The 21649-nt window shown below is 40.4% G+C and overlaps 1 non-coding gene and 1 pseudogene across 1 annotated transcript; both read right to left on the minus strand.

Annotated features, from left to right (window-relative positions):
• Positions 1 to 421: 421 nt before the first annotated feature.
• On the minus strand, positions 422 to 524 carry LOC116274363. Its single transcript, XR_004182989.1, has one exon. It is a non-coding gene; the product is annotated as a small nucleolar RNA U13 (small nucleolar RNA).
• Positions 525 to 17974: 17450 nt separating this feature from the next.
• Positions 17975 to 18697, minus strand: LOC108585814 (annotated as a pseudogene).
• Between the last annotated feature and the right edge of the window lie 2952 nt (positions 18698 to 21649).

A 21649-nucleotide genomic window follows, 5' to 3' on the forward strand; every position in this document is an offset into this window, starting at 1 on the left:
ACATAGCAAGACCCTAATCTCAGCAAAAAATAAAAAATTCACTGGATGTAGTGGGCATGTAGCTGTAGTTACAGCTACTCTGGAGGCTGAAGTGGGAGGATTGTTTGAGCCCAGGAGTTTGAGGCTGCGGTGAGCCATGATCATGCCTCTGCATTCCAGCCTTGGTGATACAGTAAAACTCCATCTCTAAAAAAATTAATTAATTAATTAATCAAATTAAAATTTAAAAGGATAAAACTAATACATACTCCTTGAAAAATGAATAAATACATGAGAATATAGGAAAGTATAAAGTAAAAAATCAGATTTTCATTCATTTTATTACCAGTGAAGTAAACCTTTTTATAAGTTATTTAGCCATTTCCACTAGTGTGAATTGCTTACTTTACTCTTACATTACTTATTATTATTATTTTGTTCACATCAGATGGTAAAGTGCTCATGTCTGAACAAGGCGTAAGGGAAGCACATCTCACGCATGAGCATGAACACCCAATCATCACACATATGAACTATGAAAGGAACAACTCTTATGTTACTCATTTCTATGTTACTCATTTTTAACGATAGGTTGCATGCCTTCTTTATTATAGATTTGTAAAAGGATGGTAAGGATATGAAATCTTTGTCATATATTTTACTCTTCTGATTTGTTACCTGTGTTTTTCACCTTGTGGTATTATTTCTCACATAGAATGTTTAAGTTTTTACTTTTCTTTTCAACCAATATTTCCATTTGTTAAGTGCCTACAAGATCAGATGGGAGATCCTAAAGATTCAAAATCATGGTGATGGAGATGGAAATATAAAGATGACCAAAAACACAAGAATCTAAATAGAGTTGGCAGATGAGTGGCACAGACAATAGAGATTGAAGTCACTGAAGTCCTAAGAGTGTGCACTGTGGGTTAAGACTCGCTGGGTTTGAATTCTGGTTCTGTCAATCAGTAGCAGTTCGAACTCTGGAAACTTTTTTTTAACCTTCCTGTTCCTTAATTTCCCCAGCTGTAAAATGTAGAATTTTGTGTAGAACGTAAGATTATTATGATGTTCTGGCAGATTGTAAACTGTCAACAAATGCTAACTATTTTTATTAACTGACAGTTTTTTGTTTTTCCTTTTTAGATGGAGTTTTGCTCTTGTTGCCCAGACTGGAGTACAATGGCGCGACTTTGGCTCACCGCAACCTCTGCCTCCCGGGTTCAAGCGATTCTCCTGCCTCAGCCTCCCAAGAAGCTGGGATTACAGGCATGCGTCACCATGCCCGGCTAATTTTGTATTTTTAGTAGAGACGGGGTTTCTCCATGTTGGTCAGGCTGGTCTTGAACTCCCGACTTCAGGTGATCCACATGCCTCAGCTTCCCAACGTACTGGGATTACAGGTGTGAGCCACCGCGCCTGGCCTATCTGACAGTTTTTAGGGCCTGGTAAAGAAATGGGACTAGAACTGTTCCCAGGATGGGTGTGAATGGGACTAGATGAGATAGGAGAGAAAATGCAAACCAGAGACCCTGGGGGTACAAGTGGGGTCATGGTCCAGGTGGCTGAATGCCCTGACCAGTGTCGCCAAGGTCACCTGGAGGAGTGGCTCTGAGAGGTGGTTAAGAAGTACGTGTCAGGGTGACTGAAAGCAACATGGGGGGGAGGCGAAAAACAAAGAAAAGACAAGAAAGAACTCACCAGAATTTCTTCTAGAATGGACAACTTTAAGTAAAAAGAAGAAAGTGGAACAAAAGTATCTCAGCCACTGTGTGAAAGGAAATGAAACTCAAGTAGGAGAGAAAAAAAGAAAGGACTACCAACAGTTGGTACTGAAGATAAAACATGCCCCAGCTTCACCACAATGGCCAAAATGCAAAAGACTGATAGTAACAAGTATTGGCAAGGATGGGAAACAAAAGGAGCTAGTTGCTGGTAGGAATGCAAGTTGGTACAAACCTTTTGGAAAACAGTTTGGCACTCTCTATTCAAGCTGAACATATGAAGTCCCTAAGACTCAGCAAGTCTACAGCTGAATTTTTGCGGAACAAAAATTCATATATAGGCTCACAGAAAGACATTTATGCTAATAGCAACAGTAGTCATAAAATCCCCCAGCTGGAAACTACCCAAATGCCCATCCACTAGAATGAACAGACACTGTGCTATGTCCTTTCTAGGGAAGACTGCACAGCAATAAGAATGATCACAACATGGATGGATCATACCAAACTGAGCAAAAGTGATGGGCAAAAAGGAGCCTAGTGTGTGATTTAATATGATTCTACTTTCATATAGTTCAAAAACAGGCAGAACTAATTTCAATGTTAGAAGTGAAGATATGGTTACTCTTCGGGGAGGCTGTGAGGGAGTGGCTGTGGAGGCTGGTTTTGGAGGCACTGGGAGTGTTCAGTTTCTTCATTTGGGTGACGACTACATGCTTATGTTTGATTTATACAAAATCCATTACAGTATATACTTACTACTTGTGACTTTTTCTTTATATATTTAATTTGTCTATTATAAGTTTAAAATATTTGCCTATATTATAAACTAACAAGTCATTGAAAATCATTTTGTTCACTTACTGAAGGTGTAGTTGGTTTATTGTCAGCTTCACGTGGATACAGAATAATTTTTGAACCTCAGTTTCTATATTTATTAAATATGGATGATAATACTTTCTTTACAGTAGACAACTTAGGGGAAGAGCTTTGAATGTCGTGAAATCCCATACAAATTGCTAGGGAGATAATGTTTTGTCCCCATTCCTGATGTTTCCTTTCCATCAGCACAACAACCTTCAGCTCTCCCAACCTACTGACCATTCTATCCCAGGAGAGTGAAACTGACAAGTCTGTTAAGTATAGAACATCCCTCTTCAATCTTTCCCTCTTGGAATCCAGAGTGTCTAGCATAAAAGGTTATTGAACCATAGAGAGACTGAGTGCATTCTCTGAATTTAGATGGGTAATAAATTACAGAGCTAGAATTTGAACTCAGATTTCTCTCTGATTACACAGACTATGTTTTTAACCATTCCACTGTATTGCCTGCCTCATAAGTAATCTATTATATACAAAATAAAGAGCTGAGTTGTTTGGTACGGGTAAGAATACAATAGGAAATCAGAGAAGGGAGTCTATCTAGGGATTAAAGATGACAACACAGGCTAGGTGCAGTGCATCACACCTGTAATCCCAACGCTTTGGGAGGTTGAGGCTGAAGGATTGCCTGAGCCCAGCAGTTCGAGACAAGCCTGGCTAACATCAGGAGACTCTGTCTCTACACAAAATTTAAAAATTAGCTGGGCATGATGGTGCCCACCTTTAGTCCCAGCTACCCAGGAGGCTAGGTAAGAGGATTGCTTGAGCATGGGAGGTCGCAATGAGCCATGTTCATGCCACTGCACTCCAGCCTGGATGACAGAGTGAGACCCTGTCTCAAATTTTTTTCTTTTTCTTTCTTTCTTTTTTCTTTTTTTTGACAGGGTCTCATTCTGTTGCCTAGGCTGGAATGCAGGGGCATGATCTTGGCTCCCTGCAGCCTCCGCTTCCCGGACTCAAGCAATTCTCCCCACTCAGCCTCCTGAGTAGCTGGGACCACAGGCACATGCCACCACACCTGAATAATTTTTGTATTTTTTGCAGAGATGGGATTTTGCCATGTTGTCCAGGCTGTTCTCAAACTCCTGGGCTCAAGCCATCCACTCGCCTTAGCCTCCCAAAGTGCTAATGCTGGGATTGCAGACATGAGCCACCATGCCTGGCAATTTTTTTAAATTTAAAAATTAAATTAAAATTTAAAAGATGATGGCACCAGATTTTTCTATTCCCATACTATATGTGTCAATTCTTGCTAAGTTCTCTCAGTGTAACCCCTAGGAGCCAGTATAGTTAGAATTAGTGCTTACCTCCTTCTAAGCCAGAATAGAAGAGGTGTCTGTTGGTGGCAAAAATACAGTTAACAGGGTTTAATTCCAGTGCCACATGCCAGGGCACTCACACTTAGCCCATTTCTCCATGGGTTTAGCTGCAGTGTGTCATGTACTGCTGCTGGTGTTTGCCTTTAAATTCTAGACTGCTTTGTAAGCCATTCTAAGATATTAGAAGGGACAGAAAGCTTATTTTCAAGCACCTGAAGTATGAGAATAGGTAAAGGGTATGTTAACAGCATTTCATAAAAGATTATTTTTGAGGTATAATGTTTATTCAATAAAAACATTGATTTGAGATGTTCAGTTAAATGGGGTTTGACAGCTTTATACACACATGCAACCACCATTCAAAACAAGATATAGAACATTTTCATCATCCCAGAATCAAACTGTATAATTTTGTGTGCATCTGGCTTTCTTTCACTCAGCATACTGTTTTAGTAACTCATTCATGCCATTGCACTAACCAGTAGTCTGTTTTTATTGCCAAGTAGTATTTAAATTTTTTTATTTTTTAATTTTTGTGGGTACATATTTAGGGGGTACATGAGATATTTTGGTACAGGCATGCAATGTGTAATAATCACTTTATGGAAAATTGGGTATCCATCCCCTCAAGCATGTATCCTTTGTGTTATAAACAATCCAATTATACTTTTAGCTATTTGTAAATGTATAATTAAATGAGTACTGACTATAGTTCGCTCATTGTGCTGTCAAGTACTAGATCTTATACATTCTTTCTAACTATTCTTTTTTTGTACCTGTTAACTATCTCCACCTCCTGCTCACCCCCTCTGCCGTTACCCTTCCCAGCCTTTGGTAACCATCCTATTCTCTATCTCCATGGTTCAATTGTTTTGACTTTTAGAACCCACAAATAAGTGAGAATATGCAATATTTGTCTTTCTGTGCCTGGCTTATTTCACTTAACAAAATGACCTCCAGTTATAATCATGTTTTTGCAAATGACAGGATCTCATCCTTTTCTGTGGCTGAATTGTACTCCATTCTGCATAGGAACCACATTTTCTGTATCTATTCATCTGCAGATGGACACTTTGGTAGCTTCCAAATCTTGGCTATTGTGAACAGTACTGCAACAAACATGGGGGTGTAAATATCTCTTTGATATTCTGATTTCCTTTCTTTTGGGAATATAGGTAGCATTAGGATTGCTGGATCATATTGTAGTTCTATTTTTAGTTTTTTGAGGACCCTCCAACTGTTCTCCTTAGTGGTTGCACTAATTTACATTCCCATCAGCATTGTCCAAAGTTCCTTTTCCACCACATCCTCACCAGCACTTGTGATTGCCTGTCTTTTGAATAAAAGCCATTTTAACTGGAGTGAGATGATATCTCAGTGTAGTTTGGATTTGTATTTCTCTGATGATCAATGATGTTGAGCACTTTTTCATATGCTGTTTACCATTTGTATATCTTCTTTTGAGAAATGTCTATTCAAATCTTTTGCCCATTTTAAAAATCAGATTATTAGAGCTGAGTAGTATTGAATTGTGTAGATATACAACAATTTGTTTATCCTTTTTCCTGTTGATATATATTTAGGTTGCTTCCAGTTTTGGCTTCTTATTAAAAAAGCTGCCGTGGACATTCTTGTGATGGTCTTTGTGTGAACATATATTCTCACTGCTCTTGGGTAAATACCCAGGAGTGGAACTGTTGAATCATAGGGTAGATATACGTTTATCACTGTGAGAAACTGCTAAACAATTCTCCAAAGGGTTGAACCATTTTAATTCCTACCATCAATGTTGCTCTGCATTCCCGAAGGAAAAGTTTTTACAAAGCCAAACTGCGATGACATCTTAGTAAAGAATATTTATCATGGTGTCTAGGGTGGGAAAAATTTCTGTGGGAATCATTTGGAGGGAGAAAAAAACAGCAAGAAGGAGCCGGGGGAGTGGATTGGCATTCACCAAAAAGCATTCACCAGGAAGCCGGCCTGGGGACACCACGTGGGCAGTGGGCTCCATAGCTACCAATCAAGGCTGTGTTCTCTGCTGATGGCATTCATTCCACATGCCAGGCCCTCTGTCTGTGATCCAAGAAATCTGGGCAACTTATTGTTTTTGCTCAAGTTGTACTTCATTGAAATTCTTTTTGGAGTGTCCCTTTTGGTCACAAGTTCCCTTTCTTGTGTGAGAGCCAAGATAGTGAAGCCTAGCACAGCAAGGCTTTTTGAATTTGTGCTGCTGACTTCACCACCAGTTGTGGTATCAGGGCTGGCTAATCTGACCCAGCTCGTGATCAGCTTTCTCCTCAGCTTCTACAAGTAGAGAGCAACTTATTGTTTATCTTTTGGCCTCTTCCTCCAGGTTAGTTTTAGCAAGGTTTTTAGTTTGTTTTTTATGCTATTATACTTGAGGGAGGGCAAGGCCTTTGGCACTGCTTTTAAGGTGATTTCATGTTGAGACAAAACCTCATTCTCTGAATTTTTCTTTAGATCATCCTGACAGAGGCCAGAAATAGTGTGAAGTAGCCCCCAAAAGAATAAATCTCAGCTTTCTTCAAGCATGGTTTATCCTGTCTGTGTATTCCTTCTAATTCAATCCTGTTAGTAAACATTCTTGCTAAAGTAGGCCGTCCTTATTCCTCAACCAAATTCTGTGTGGTAGACTAGGGTCCCAAATTTGGGCACAACTTGGTTTCAACTCCTATAATCTTAACGCTGTTCCTCCAATTGGCACTCACTATAAGTAAGAAAGATACAAACCCCTGTTTACTTCTCATTCCTTCTCTTTCAATGGAGGGTTTGTCCCTCCTCCTACCAAAAGCAAATTATTTCATGTGTGTTCTGGATCCCATTCTGTCCTGCCTTCTCAGAGAATGTTTCTAACTGGTTATTTGTTACCTGCAGCAGAAATCATTGTCCTCCTAAATCTAGGCTTCTTCTTTCTTGCTATAAAGTTGTTGCTGGGAAGTAGTGGCTGCCTGACCAGAAACGACATTCCCTAGCCTCTCTTGCCTTTAGGTGGAACCACATGACTAGTTATTCTCAATATAATATGATTAGAAGTGGCATGGTCCACCAGCTAGCTTCAAAAGCAAGAATGCTTCTTCTCCCTTTCTTACGGGTGGCGAATATCTGGGTTACCTGTGGCAAATCTGTACGGGTCTACAGCAGCCTCAATTCTTGCCTCCTCAGAAGAAAGAATTCGACCGAGGGCCATAAGGCAGAAAAAGAGATGGAGGCAAGTTTCAGAGTAGGAGTGGAAGTTTATTAAAAAGCTTTAGAGTAGGAATAAAAGGAAAGTACACTTGGAAGAGACCCAAGCAGGCAACTTGAAGGACAAGTGCAGTGTTTGACCTTGTGACTTGGAGTTTTATATGCTAGTGTCTTTCTGGCATCTTGCACCCCTTTCTTTTAATTCTTCCCTTAGGGTGACCCACCTGCACGTGCAGTGCCCTCCTTGTGCTTGGGAGGTGAGCATGCACAATGTGTTTAAGGAGCTGTACACATGCTCACCTGAGGCTTTCTTCTCTTTTCCAGTGGAATGCCCCTGGAAGGTCATACTCTGTCATACTCTGTCATTTTGTCTCTCAAATGCCTGGGTTCACTCGCCCAACTCCTGAAAGCTGCCGATTACCAGTTACAGGTGTTTCCTCTCTATATAGGAAGACTGCCTTTCCCTGATGCTGGCCGTGACCAAGTATTATTTTAGAGAGACAGTTAACAACTGCCTGGCCACCACCAGATGGGCACCTGATCTTCCCAGTAGGGGTGTTGGGGGAGCCCTCTCCTGCCCTACTCATGCCTGGCTAGCTACCTACTGTAACACCTTCTGCCATTTGATGCAGAGAGGCACAGCAAACTTGAAAACCAACTATTAAGGATGAGACTTCCACAAGATGGATGCAGTCTGTATTTCAGTATCACCATTTAGAGAAGACCCAGCTACCATTAACAACATTTATTTGGGGCTGGTCTGAAGGTAGTGAGTTATCTCAACTGATTGGTCATAGTCAGTTACAGATCAAACTCTTCATTCTACTCTTTCTCCACTTCTCACTACTGCACTTGATTCATTGAAAGAAGAAAGAAAGAAAGAAAGAAAGAAAGAAAGAAAGAAAGAAAGAAAGAAGAGAAAGTAGAAGAGAAAGAAAGAAAAAGAAGAGAAAGAAAAAACAGAACTTCTGTTTTGAACTTCATGTGAATGAGAAATAAATTTCTATTGTGTTTGACCTATTATATATTGCAGATTCCTTTGGTTATAGCAGTTATCATTACCCTGACTAGTAAATTATTTTTCTTTCCTCTACATCTTCCATATTTATCTCTATCAGTATCTATCTATCTGCATTCAGACATGACCAAACATTTCCCAGCTTAAAAGCAAACAAGCCTTCCCCAGACTTCACACCCATGTCGTTTTCTCTTTACTCTCTTTCACAGACAATCTTATTAAGAATGTTGCATATGTGCAGTTTTAATTGCTTTGCCTCTCATTCGCTCTTTACTCCAATTCACATGGCTTCTTTGCCACCACTCTATTAAAACCGCTCTTGTTCGAGGTCCTCAAAAGCTGTCATGTTTCCAGACCCAGCAGACACTTTTGGTGCTCATCTTAACTCTCAGAAATATTGAACACAGTTGACCACTCCCTGCTTTCTGACATACTTTCTTCTCTTGTGTCTTTGAAACCAACATCTTACTTGAATGACTCACAGGCATTTTAAATTTATCATATCCCAAACTGATCTACAATCTCATTCCTTTATTTTCTCATCTCAAAAAATGCTACTTCCATCCATCCACTGGCTCATGCCATAAATCTGAGGCTAATTTTTGACACTTGCTAGAGAAAGTAGCCATCCATAGACAGTCCAACAGGTCAATTTACTTCCGAATTTTTCTTAAATGTAAATACTCTTATCGTTTGCACTCTTCCCCATAATCCTGTCCTTTCTCCTTGTATATGTTTTAAAGTATAGCTCAGATTGGCTGGGCGCGGTGGCTCACGCCTGTAATCCCAGCACTTTGGGGGGCCAAGGCAAGTGGATTCACCTGAATAAGGAGTTTGAAACCAGCCTGGCCAACGTGGTGAAACTAAAAAGACAAAAATGAGCTGGGCATGGTTGCTGGTGCCTGTAGTCTCAGCTACTCGGGAGGCTGAGGCAGGAGAATTGCTTGAACCTGGGAGGTGGAGGTTGTGCAGCCAGCCGAGATTGTGCCACTGCACTCCAGCCTAGGCAACAAGAGCGAAATTCCATCTCAAAAAAAAAAAAAATCTATATATAGATGTATAGATAGATCAGATAATGTCGCTTGCCTTTAAAAATCCTTCAGAAGATTCCCACTGCACTTAGGGGAAATTCCCTAATTCTGTTTTTCTTCCCAACTTTTACTTTCAGTTCAAGGGGTACATATGCAGGTTACACGGGTAAATTGCATGTCACAGGAGTTGGGGTACAGATAATTTTTTCACCCAGGTAATCAGCATAGTTACCCAAGGTAGCTTTTCAAACCTCACCCTCTCCCCACCCTCCACCCTCAAATAGGCCCCAGTACCTCTTATTCCCTTTTTTGTGTCAATGTTTAGCTTCCACTTATAAGTGAGAACATCTGGTATTTGGTTTTCTATTTCTGCATTAATTCCCTTAGGATAATGCCTCATTCTTAATATCACCGTTACACCCTCACATGATCTTGCCCCCTTTCAATGTCTTTAGCTTTCTCTACCACTCACTTTCCCTTGCTCACTATATTCCAGTTGTTCTTTCAAATCTTTGAAATGAAAAGGCTCTCTCCTACCTCAGAACTTCTCTAGTTCAAAGGGCAAATATAAACTCAATCAAACTTAAGTGAAAAAGGAAATATGGTAGTGCATGCAAGTGAGGAGCCTAGGAGGCAGCTGACTTCAGGTGTGGCTGGTTCTGGGAACTCAAACTATGACCTTATTGCTCTGTTGCTTCATCTTTTAACTCTGCTTATCTTTGATTTAATTTCTTCTTATCACAGACTGTCATTATGAAGGCAGAATATTCACTGTCAGAGATGCCTGTTTGTGAAGTAAGGAATGAACCTTACTCAAAGAGTGATCTGGCCTTTGCTCTTGGTTTCTGGGAGGTAATCTTTAGGTCCTTGGAATGTCATGCCTGACAAGAGTGTCTCTGTTTGCCTGGGGGCCTTGGGCCAACCAGATAGTAACAATGTGATTTAGAGCTTTGTGATTATGGCTTTGAGTCACACCACCAAGGTTACTTAAGGTGGGGACTTTGGGTACTGGAAACTGAAATCAGTCTCATGGCTAATCAATTTTGCCTGTGTGGAGCTCCAGTAAAACTCCGGGCCCTGAGGCTTCAGGGAATTTTCTCTGTGGCAGTACTTTGCATACCATCACACACTGATGCCAGGACAGTAAAGATGCCCCGACTCCATGGGGAGAGGACAACTGGAAACTCCACATCTGGCACCTTCTGATATAGGAGTTAAAAAGAAATTATTTAGGCCGATAGTGAGGGTAAGGAAGTCCTCAGTAAGGTTTTCCTTTTAATGAAAAGCAGCCCCCAAATCATTTGTTTTGTAACAAAGAACAGTCTGTAAAATTGAGCTGCAGACATAGAAAAGCAAGCTAGAAGCTTGCATGGGTGAATGCTGGCAGTTGTGCCAATAGGAAAAGGCTACCTGGGACTAAGCATGTTCAAAATAACAGCTCCATCTTCCCTTCTCTTTGCCAGATACATATACAGTAAGGAGTAGATAACATAGTGCCAGCCAAGTGGAAAGCTCATTTGCATAATCGGATTAGGGTTTAGTAGCCAACCTTCCCCACCCTGTATGTAAACATCGCACCTGGTCCAACCAATCTGTGGGCCCTGTGTAAATCAGACCCGCCTCCTCAAGTGTATCTATAAAATCCAGTGCCCGCCCACTACACACCTGACTTCCTTTTCAAGCATCTCTCTTTCTCTCTCTCTCTCTCTCTCTCTCTTTCTCTCTCTCTCTGTCTCTCTCTCACTTATCCTTTCTCTTTCTTTTGCCTGTTAAACCTCTGCTCCTAAACTCACTCCCTGTGTGTATGTCCATGTCCTTAATCTTCTTGGTGTGAGATGATGAACGCCGGCTATCTACTCTAGACAGTGATACCACTTCACTTCCAGGCCCATGTGTCTCTTCCTTGGCCTGTGTTTAACTTGTATTTTTTCCCTGCAGTCAACTGTAACCATGAGTACAGCAACTTTCTGTGAGCTCTGTAAATTCTTCCAGTGAATTATCAAAGGTATGTTTTGGGAACCTCCTGAGTTTGCTGTTGGTGTTGGAAGTAGGTAGTCTTGTGTAGACTGTGCTTCCTCTAACTATATAGTTGGCTGAATCTCACACCATTACACATTCTTAGCTTAATAACTGCAGCTAAATGTTTCAGTTTTTCCTGACATTATACAAGAAAGTCTCCAGAGAACAACACTTTGTCTGGCTAGGTTAAAACAAGTGTCCATATCTGAACTGATTGATACCCTGGAGAAAAGAGTACTACAGTCAGGTCTTGGTCACGTAGATGCCTAAACTACAAGAATTTAGATTACCAAAAGAACGGGGATAGGGATGTTAAGTGAACAAAAACAACCAGCATCCAATATGGAACATCTTCACCAGCATTTTACTTTGTTTGGAGCATTTCTGATTTCGAGTTCTCTCACAGCATCACAATTTCCCAATGACTAAGTCTACTCGTCATTTGGGTTTCAGATTATCTGTCACTTCACCAGAGAGGCTTCTCTAATGTCTTATAGCTTCTGTCAGTTGGTCATTATATGTTCATTCATTTGATTGTTAGTTTAATATACATATTTTTTAGAGACAGGGTCTTGCTGTATTGCCCAGACTGAAGTGCAGGGGTTATTCACAGGCATGATCATTGCACATTACAGCATTAAACTCCTGGGCTCAAGCAATCCTTCTGCTTCATCCTCCTGAGTAGCTGATGTATGTTACCGAACACAGCTTAGTTTAATATTTTAATGCCACTTTAACTCTCAGCTCCATGAATGCAGGACCACATCTATATTGTTCATCACACTGTAGGTGCTCAAACACATTTTCAGATCAAATGAATAAGAATGAAAGAAAAATCTGTCAGTGGATTACCTTCATCTCAGATCTTGTGCTAATTCCTCAAATGTTCTTTTTTAGTAAAAGTTCAGTGAATGAATATCTGATTAAACTTTGGACTCACTTGTTAGAACCAGTGAAAGAAACTCGCTTCAGTTTTGCAGTCAGGAATTCAAGAACCGCACAGCCCTCAGAAGTGAAAAATCACTGGGTGGATTGGCCTCATCCTTTATTGAAACAAAATATGTAATATCTGTATGGAAATATATCTCATGATAAATTAATAAAACTTTTTTTTTTTTTTGAGACAGACTCTCACTCTGTGGCCCAGGCTGGAGTACAGTGGCGCCATCTTGGCTCACCGCAAGCTCCACCTCCTGGGTTCACGCCATTCTCCTGCCTCAGCCTCCCAAGTTGCTGGGACTACAGGTGCCTGACACCACGCCCAGCTAATTTTTTTGTATTTTTAGTAGAGACGGGGTTTCACCATGTTAGCCAGGATGATCTCGACCTCCTGACCTCATGATCTGCCCACCTTGGCCTCCCAAAGTGCTGGGATTACAGGCGTGAGCCACCGCACCCGGCCTAATAAAAGTATTATTAAATGTTTTATTTGATTTCAGCTACACAGTAACCTGGTAAGATGAGTAACACAGGCAGTTCTGTTTAACAGATGGGAAAAAAAAATATAAAAGCCTGAGAACCTGAAAGGTGAGATGAATCACTCAGGATCACATGGGAAAATAAGCAATCAAACAAGATGATTACTCAGCAATCCTGAAGCATAGTTCTATATTCCTTTCCACCAGCCCAATGTTGCCTGTACTCTCAACCTTGGTGAACACACACTGCTATCTCTTCAGTTACGGGATGTCACACAATATTCAATGCAGTGAATTTGAATTTGAACAGATATTACGTTTTCCCTATTTTATGAACATTCTGGTTACTTGGCCTTTCCTTGTGACATTCTTTGTTACACTTTCCACTTTTTAGTTAGTGATTTACTCCATCCCTCTACTCAATCCCAGTGGTTATGGGGTTTTCCCCTTCCCCATCCCCATCCCAGAGGCACTCTGGCCAGTGAGAGTCTGGCATCCTCCAGGCAGGCACTCCTTCCCAGTGGACTTGAACCTGGGATAATATGAAGCTGGCACTTCTGTGTAGTCAGCTTGCTCCCATGTAGAACCGGAGGCTAAAGCCCATCTGTGGAAGGCAGAGGTGAAAGATAAAGGAAATCCATGACCTAGTGACACATTTTGAACCCTGAATCCAGCTGTGCCTAAAGCTCATACTATCCCTGGATTTTCAGTTACACAACCCAGTAAATTTCCTCCCTTGTGTAAGTAGGATTTTCTGTCTTTATCATACAGAAGGATCTTAAGTACAATATCTTATAATAACATATTCTCATTCAATTGCATTTCCATACTCTTCTTGAAGAGGGAGAGAAATGAGTGAAATTACAGCTATTTCCCAGAAAGTTACACTGCATATAACAATGGGATTGGCTACAACAAAACAAAACTAAACTGAAAGTCACTTCATTAGGAGTTAGCTGCATTCTCCTAGTCTGAAATGCTTTATTTGGTACCTTTCTCCTTCAGGTGAGTGATGAGAGGGCACCTGCTCTCATCCCTAGGATAGATTAGCCCCTACTGCTGGTCTTTTGCTCACCAGCAGGTCTTCCAGAATTTTCCCCAACGAAGTTTGATGCTCTAGATGGCCTTAACACTGCTGAGATTCCCTCTAGCTATCTAGACACATATCTTCCTTCTTCTCTCTGTCAAGTGTCATTGCAAACGTATCCCAGGAAAATTCTGCTACAATCCTTTCAAATCTTGGAATAGAATTTTCAGGTACAATCTGTCTGCAAATAATATACCTCTCCAAAAGTTAAGCCTAACTAATGACTCACTTTTCTGACTGCCAGCCTCACATAAACAAGAATGAGGTGTGGGGTTGGGGGTGGTGGGATGCTATAGGAATTCTTTTGAGTCAGAAGAATTCAGTATATAGGACCACTTAGTTGGCAATAATGGTTTCAGCACCAGATATTTTTAGACTTTTACTTAAAAATTCAAAGCTTTGACATTTCTCAGGACAAGACGAATTTTGTCTGTGCTCTGGCTAGTGAATCCAGCAATTACTTTTCATTTCCAAAATGATGAGTGTTTCGGTTTTCCAGGAACTAACATTGCCTAATTGGATATCATACCTCAATGGATGACAGGATCATAGTGAATAATAATAATTTGGTAAAATTGTTTTGTTACTGGTACTTGTAGGAATTTAAACAAAGTTGGTAGGTGGTGCTAGGGGGAAAGTGACTAGAGAACAGGTACAAGCTAATTCCTTTCATAAGTGAGGTTGTAGAACTCATGATGCCAATACTTAGGCTATATATAAGTGAAGATGGAAAGCCATGTCATTTTCTAAGCTCAACAAAAATAAAAGAGAGGGCTAGGCATGATGACTCACACCTGTAACCCCAGCACTTTGGGAGGCTGAGGCAGGCAGATCGCTTGAGCTCAGGAATTCGAGACCAGCCTGGGCAACATGATGAAAACTCGTCTCTAAAAATAAATATAATATAATAATAATAGAATTGAGGATTGCCCATATTAGTCATTTTTTTCCTCAAATATTCCTGGTAATAAGAATACCAAAAGCATAGACATTGCTATGATATGTAGCAGAAAATACTCTGGCTGGCCGAGTGTGGTGGCTCACACCTGTAATCCCAGTGCTTTGGGAGGCTTAGGTGGGTGGATCACGAGGTCAATAGATCGAGACCATCTTGGCCAACATGGTGAAACCTCATTTCTACTAAAAATACAAAAATTGGCTGGGCACAGTGGTGCACACCTGTAGTCCTAGCTTCTTGGGAGGCTGAGGCAGGAGAATCGCTTGAACCTGGGAGGCGGAGTTGCAGTGAGCTGAGATCGCACCACTGCACTCCAGCCTGGTGACAGAGTAAGACTCTGTCAAAAAAAACAAAAAAAAAGTAAAAGAAAATACTACTCTGGACTCAGAATTAGGAGACCTAAACTTTGGCCCTGTGTGGCCCTAAGCAAGTACTTCTCTTTGGGTCTGTCCTCATGTATAAAATATTGAGTAACTACTGAGGAAATGTTTAACCTAAATTTTGATGACCAATGATGTCATTCATCTCAGTTGCAGTTCAGTGTGCATGACCTAATTGACATGTCTCTCTCAAGGACCTTTGAAGGTGACCACAGCAGCTAAAATGAATTGAACTGGGAGAAAAGGAGAGCCAAGGTATTAATATTAATTATTCATTCATTTATTTACAAATGTTTTGAGCACTTAATAAGCACCAGACACTACTACAGGTGCTGAGGATACAACAGTGAATAAATCAAAGATCCAGTCTTCATAGAGTTTATTTTCCAGAAGGGTGGATATGTCATGAGCAAATAAACATGTAAAACAGAGTGTGTCCAAAGGTGACAAGTCCTGTGTAGAAAAGTAGAGTGAGAAAGAGGGGGTGCTTGAGGTTGCCCTTTTATGTAGGATAGCTGTGAGTGAGATGGCTTTGGACTAGCAAGTGCAAAGGCCCTGAGGTGGGAGTGCATGTGGCATGTTTTAGGGGTTGCTGGAGCACAGTGAGGAAGAGGAAGAGTGGTAGAAGATGAGATCAGAGGGAAGGAAAAATGGGAAAAGAAGCTGGAAGCTGTTATTTACTTGAATATGAATTGTCCCCATCTCCTTACTTGTGGATTTTTTGTTACCTGAATTAGGCAGGGGGAAATATACTAACTCAGTGTGATAATAGCGTCTGTTCTGATTTGGATGGAATCAGGATCTGATCTGCACAGAAACACAAGTATTCCTTGGAGAGTGAAGCAACATTTCCTTCATTTTCAGCAAAGTTTAACTGATTTTATATCGGCGCCTGTAGTCTCTCCCTTCCTCTGGTGTGTGGTCCTGTAGTAGTTCTACTAACACACACAAGTGTAGTGGATGCAGTGAGAGACAGGCACTCAGCGTCCATTCAAAAGCCATTTCACTAAAATCCATCTAAAAACCATTTAGATTTCTAGCCCCAGAACTCATCTATGGCTAGATTAGATGCTCTTGCATGAGTCAGGAAGGTGAAAATGAGGCAGAATCACTTCCTGCTTTTCTCGCTCTCTGTTGCCCAGTGAGCTTTTTCTGCAGTAAATGCCAGTATCTAGTCACCAGTTTCATGGGTGTGAGAAGGCAATTAGTTACAAAGGCAGCAGCAGGAATGGCTTTCAGGGCTGCGTTAGCATGTTCATTGGCCTTAGACACTCTTGCCTCGATGGGCCCCTTCCTCTACTAAAAAAAATTAAAAATTTTGTGACTGTGTTGGGATAAAGATGAGTATATATATTTTTAAATTTTTTATTTTCATGGGTTTTTGGGGAATAGGTGGTGTTTGGTTATATGAGTAAGTTCTTTAGTGGTGATTTGTGAGATTTTGGTGCCTCCATCACCCAAGCAGTGTACACTGAGCCCAATTTGTAGTCTTCGTTTTTTTTTTTCTTTGAGACAGAGTCTCACTCTGTCACCCAGGCTGGAGTGCAGTGGCGCCATCTCAGTTCACTCCCAAGGCGTTCCTTATTTTAATATTTGCTGAAAATTCTCCATCACAATTTAAAAATATAATTATAAGAAAAAATCTGCTTCTGACTGAAAATTTAGAAAACACAGAACTATATAACATAGAAAAAAACCCAAGTCTACCACCGACAAACCATTATTAGGAATACTTCCTTTCATTCTGTGTTCTCTGCACATATGAAAGTATAAAATTGGAATCATATTGTATATACAGTTTTATATATTTTTTTACATAGTCACTTTAATAACAACACATATGCTATGTTACCACTATAGAATGTAAATTCAGGTTAGACAAGAGAATTTCACAAGTGTAATAAAGCATTCTAATTAACTGGGTGTGGTGGTGTGCACCTGTAGTCCCAGTGAGTCTGGAGGCTGATGTGGTAGGATTGCTTGAGCCTGGGAGGTTAAGGCTTCAGTGAGCCGTGATCGTGCCACTGCACTCTACAGCCTGGGTGACAGAGCAAGATCCTATCTCAAAAAAAAAAAAAGCTTACAAAGTAAGCATTTTGTCTGTTATCACAGTTTGTGTATAGTATCTGGCCAAACCAGCTTGCTCATTAGTCGCTTTCATTATAGGTAATTTGTTTAGTCTCTTGTTTATGATTCTTCTGGAGAAAATTTAAAAAGTGTTCTTCATTTACCTTAGCATGAGCGCTTAAAATACGTATTTCTATTTCAAGATGACATTTAAAAATTAATCTAATATAACAGCAGCTAAAATATAATTCTGCAATTATAAAAGAGCTAAACCAGAGTTCATAAGTTATTCTCATGTTTACAATTATGATTCTGAAATAAATACTATTACTATGAAGCCCTGTTGTAAGCTTTCTTGATTCGGTTTAGACATGCATACATACATTTAAGAGTTACAGGAGGCGTTAAAAGTTGTTAATATATTCCATGCACGTTTCAGAAAGAGTTCTAAAAGAGCCAGCCAGTCCACAAGACAGGAAGAAGAAAAGTTAAATTAAAAAGTAAGGCAGATAGGACTACTAGATAACATACAAAGCATGTGAAATTCTTCAGCAAACTGGGAGAACTTCAGGGATGGCCAGCTATCTTCTTTAGAACTAATTTCTTCTTTTCTTTTTCCTTTTTTCTTTCTTTCTCTCTTTCTCTCTCTCTCTCTTTCCCTCTTTCTTTCTTTCTCTTTCTTTTTTTTTTTTTTTTCTGTCTCTCTCTATCACCCAGGCTGGAGTATAGTAACTGCAACCTCTGCCTCCCAGGTTCCAGTGATTCTCATGGCTCAGTCTCCCAAGGAGCTGGGATTACAGGTATACACCACCATACCCGGCTAATTGTGTGTGTGTGTGTGTGTGTGTGTGTGTGTATTTTTAGTAGAGACGGGGTTTTGCTATGTTGGCCAGGCTGGTCTCAAACTCCTGGCCTCAAGTGATCCATCCGCCTTGGCCTCTCAAAGTACTGGGATTACAGGAATGAGCCACCATACCTGGTCCTAATTTCATGTTTACTGTCTAAGAAGGTGGTTTTAAAGTTTTAACACCATCAAGTGGAATTAGGTGACATGTTTCTTTTATGTTAACTTGATTTCCCCTGAATGACCTTGTTAGTGAACTAGTCACTAGTAATTTGGTCACCAGGCAAATCAAGCCTGCAAGAAAGGAAGCCAATATTCAAAATACCATGTTATCATCTGAACCCACTCAAATAATTTATTTCCAACATAAACATGTAACTGCAATAATGAGATGTCTAACTGAAGTAAGGTCCTCTCACCAGATCAAGACAGCACCCTCCTTCCAAGGCTTAGGCTTTGCCCAGAATTCCTAATACACAGGACAGCCCATACCAACAGCCATTGCTTCTACAACACGTGTGCATCAGGAGAAGGGACATTTTAGCATTTCCTCTGCTCTTCCATTTGTATAATCCATATGGGACAATTGCTGGAAAGCCTGCCATTCCAATGAGAACAAATGGTGCCTCTTCAACTTTTCGAACAAGTTTGGATCCCTGATCTTTATCATAGGAAGAAAGAGAAACATCTGTGTCTGTTGACCTAGTGATTGCTTGAAGAATCTCTCTGGAGTTAGAAAATCTCTCACAATTCAACTGACGTCTATATTACTTTTTATCTAACATTATATTGTAGTCATTTGCCATCTTATTAAGCATTGTTGTAAATATTGCTTTTAATGCCTATATAATATTTTATCTTACAGGTGTATGACAATTTATTTAACCGTTCCCCCCTTCTTGGGATGTTTAGAGTGTTTCCTCATTATTTTTTATTATAAATAACACTTACGAACATCTGCACATATAAATCTTTTACCAAAAATAAAATTGTTTCCCTAGGATTCACGTAAAAGAATGGAGCGAGGTTTAAAGTTGTTGAACTCGATGGTTCCTTCTTCTCCTTTCCAGGCACCCTGCATTCAAATGACTTGGAAGAGCAGGTTCTCTGAGCCAGGATACTAAAGTCCCTGTTTAGGAAAGAGCCACGTTGTATGCTTACCCTACCACAAAGACACAGGTGAGAAAAACTGAGATCTGGGACGGTGGACCAAAGAGACACACTGACAGAATGGGCCCTAGACTTCCAGAGTCTGGGAAACTTAGGCCAGATAAAGGCTAGTAGTCTGGCAGTTATTACTGGGAATCACTCTTACTCTACAGCTGGGCATGTGCTGTTCCTCCTGACCCTTAACTAGAAACTCCCTATGGATAACGTGGCTTCTCTTTCCACTGGGAAAATTGAGCACACAGTAGAGACCTTGCAGAAGCTCCCTCCACCACGTCTTACCCACGTGCCTGTCTCTATGCACATAAATATCTGTCTTCTTTTCTTTCAATACCATGTATAGGTTGACAACACTCACATTTATATCTCCAACCCAGATTTCTCCCCTATGTCTTGACTTGATATCTAATTTCCTACATGACATCTCTCTTTGGATGTCTAATAATCATCTCAAATTTGTATGTCCAATAGCAGACTGCTGATCTGCCTCCAAACCTGTTTTTCCTGTAGTCTTCTGCATGTAAGTTAAGGCGAACGCCATCCTTTTTCTTTCTCATGCCAAAAAACTTGGAGTGTCTCTCTGTCTCTCACACCCCACATCCCATCCATCAGCAAATATTTGCATCATGTCTCACCGGATTACTGCAACCATCTCCTTGCTGATCTCACTGCTTTTCAGTCTATTTCACAACCCAGCAGTTGAAATAGTTCTTTTAAAACATAGGTCAGATCACGTCATTTCTCAAACCTACCAAATACTTCCATTTCACTTAGAGTAAAAGACAAAGTCCTTATAATGACCATACACAATCTGCCCTCTCCCCATCTCCTTACCCATCTCGCTTCATGTCCCGCTATTTTCTCCTTTGTTTGTCTCTGCTGCAGCCACACTGGCCTTCTTACTGTTCTATAAATATGCCAGGCACTTTCCTGCCTCAGAGTCTATGTTCTTCCCATGCTTTCTGCTCTTCTTCCAGATTTCTGCAGAGCTCATTCCCTACCTCCTTTATGTCTTTACTTGTTCATCTTCTCATGCGACTTTCCTGACCACCATGTTTAATTGCAAACTCCTGCCCCCAACACTCCATGTCTCTCTTTCTACCTCATTTTTCTGTGTCATGCTTATCACTCACCAACAGACCATACTTATTTGGTTTATTGTCTGTCCCTACTCACAGACAGCTCTTTTATCTGTTTTGCTCATTGCCGTATACTTAGAACCTAGATAGTGCCTGGCACATATTTGGTGCTTCAAATACACTTGCTGAATAAAGTATGGGCATGCTATGAAAAGGCATAGATAGGTAAGGACTTTGGGGTCAGGATTGTGAGAAGGTCATTGGCACCAAGATGTTTTCACTCAATTCTCTGAGTCCTATTACAGAATCCGGGCCAAAAGTATAATATACCAAAGAACCAGAATTATCACAGGTGAAGTAAACCAGGCCAATTGTCTTCTAGATCCTCTTAGGTATTTTTGTGAATTATGCATGTTATGGGAATTTTTAAACTTCTCTATACTAAAGCAAATTAGAATGCTTTGATAAAGCTTATTTTGAATTTCTCAGTGCTTCTTCTTGGTCACAGAATATGTCAAGGTGTTCTAGAAATAGAGTTACTGGGGGAAGGAAAGAAATGAACATGGAATTGAGTGACTTCTAAATTTCTAGACCCCTTACATCTCATTTAAACTTTTGACAACTTTTTTTTTTTTTAATTTATTTATTATTATTATACTTTAAGTTGTAGGGTACATGTGCATAACATGCAGGTTTGTTACATATGTATACTTGTGCCATGTTGGTGTGCTGCACCCATCAACTCGTCATTTACATCAGGTATAACTCCCAATGCAATCCCTCCCCCCTCCCCCCTCCCCATGATAGGCCCCGGTGTGTGATGTTCCCCTTCCCGAGTCCAAGTGATCTCATTGCTCAGTTCCCACCTATGAGTGAGAACATGCGGTGTTTGGTTTTCAGTTCTTGTGATAGTTTGCTAAGAATGATGGCCTCCAGCTGCATCCATGTCCCTACAAAGGACACAAACTCATCCTTTTTTATGGCTGCATAGTATTCCATGGTGTATATGTGCCACATTTTCTTAATCCAATCTGTCACTGATGGATATTTGGGTTGATTCCAAGTCTTCGCTATTGTGAATAGTGCTGCAATAAACATACGTGTGCATGTGTCTTTATAGCAGCATAATTTATAATCCTTTGGGTATATACCCAGTAATGGGATGGCTGGGTCATATGGTACATCTAGTTCTAGATCCTTGAGGAATCGCCATACTGTTTTCCATAATGGTTGAACTAGTTTACAATCCCACCAACAGTGTAAAAGTGTTCCTATTTCTCCACATCCTCTCCAGCACCTGTTGTTTCCTGACTTTTTAATGATCGCCATTCTAACTGGTGTGAGATGGTATCTCATTGTGGTTTTGATTTGCATTTCTCTGATGGCCAGTGATGATGAGCATTTTTTCATGTCTCTGTTGGCTGTATGAATGTCTTCTTTTGAGAAATGTCTGTTCATATCCTTTGCCCACTT

The sequence above is a fragment of the Papio anubis genome, chromosome 3, assembly GCF_008728515.1.
Source record: "Papio anubis isolate 15944 chromosome 3, Panubis1.0, whole genome shotgun sequence".
Lineage (NCBI taxonomy): Eukaryota > Metazoa > Chordata > Mammalia > Primates > Cercopithecidae > Papio > Papio anubis.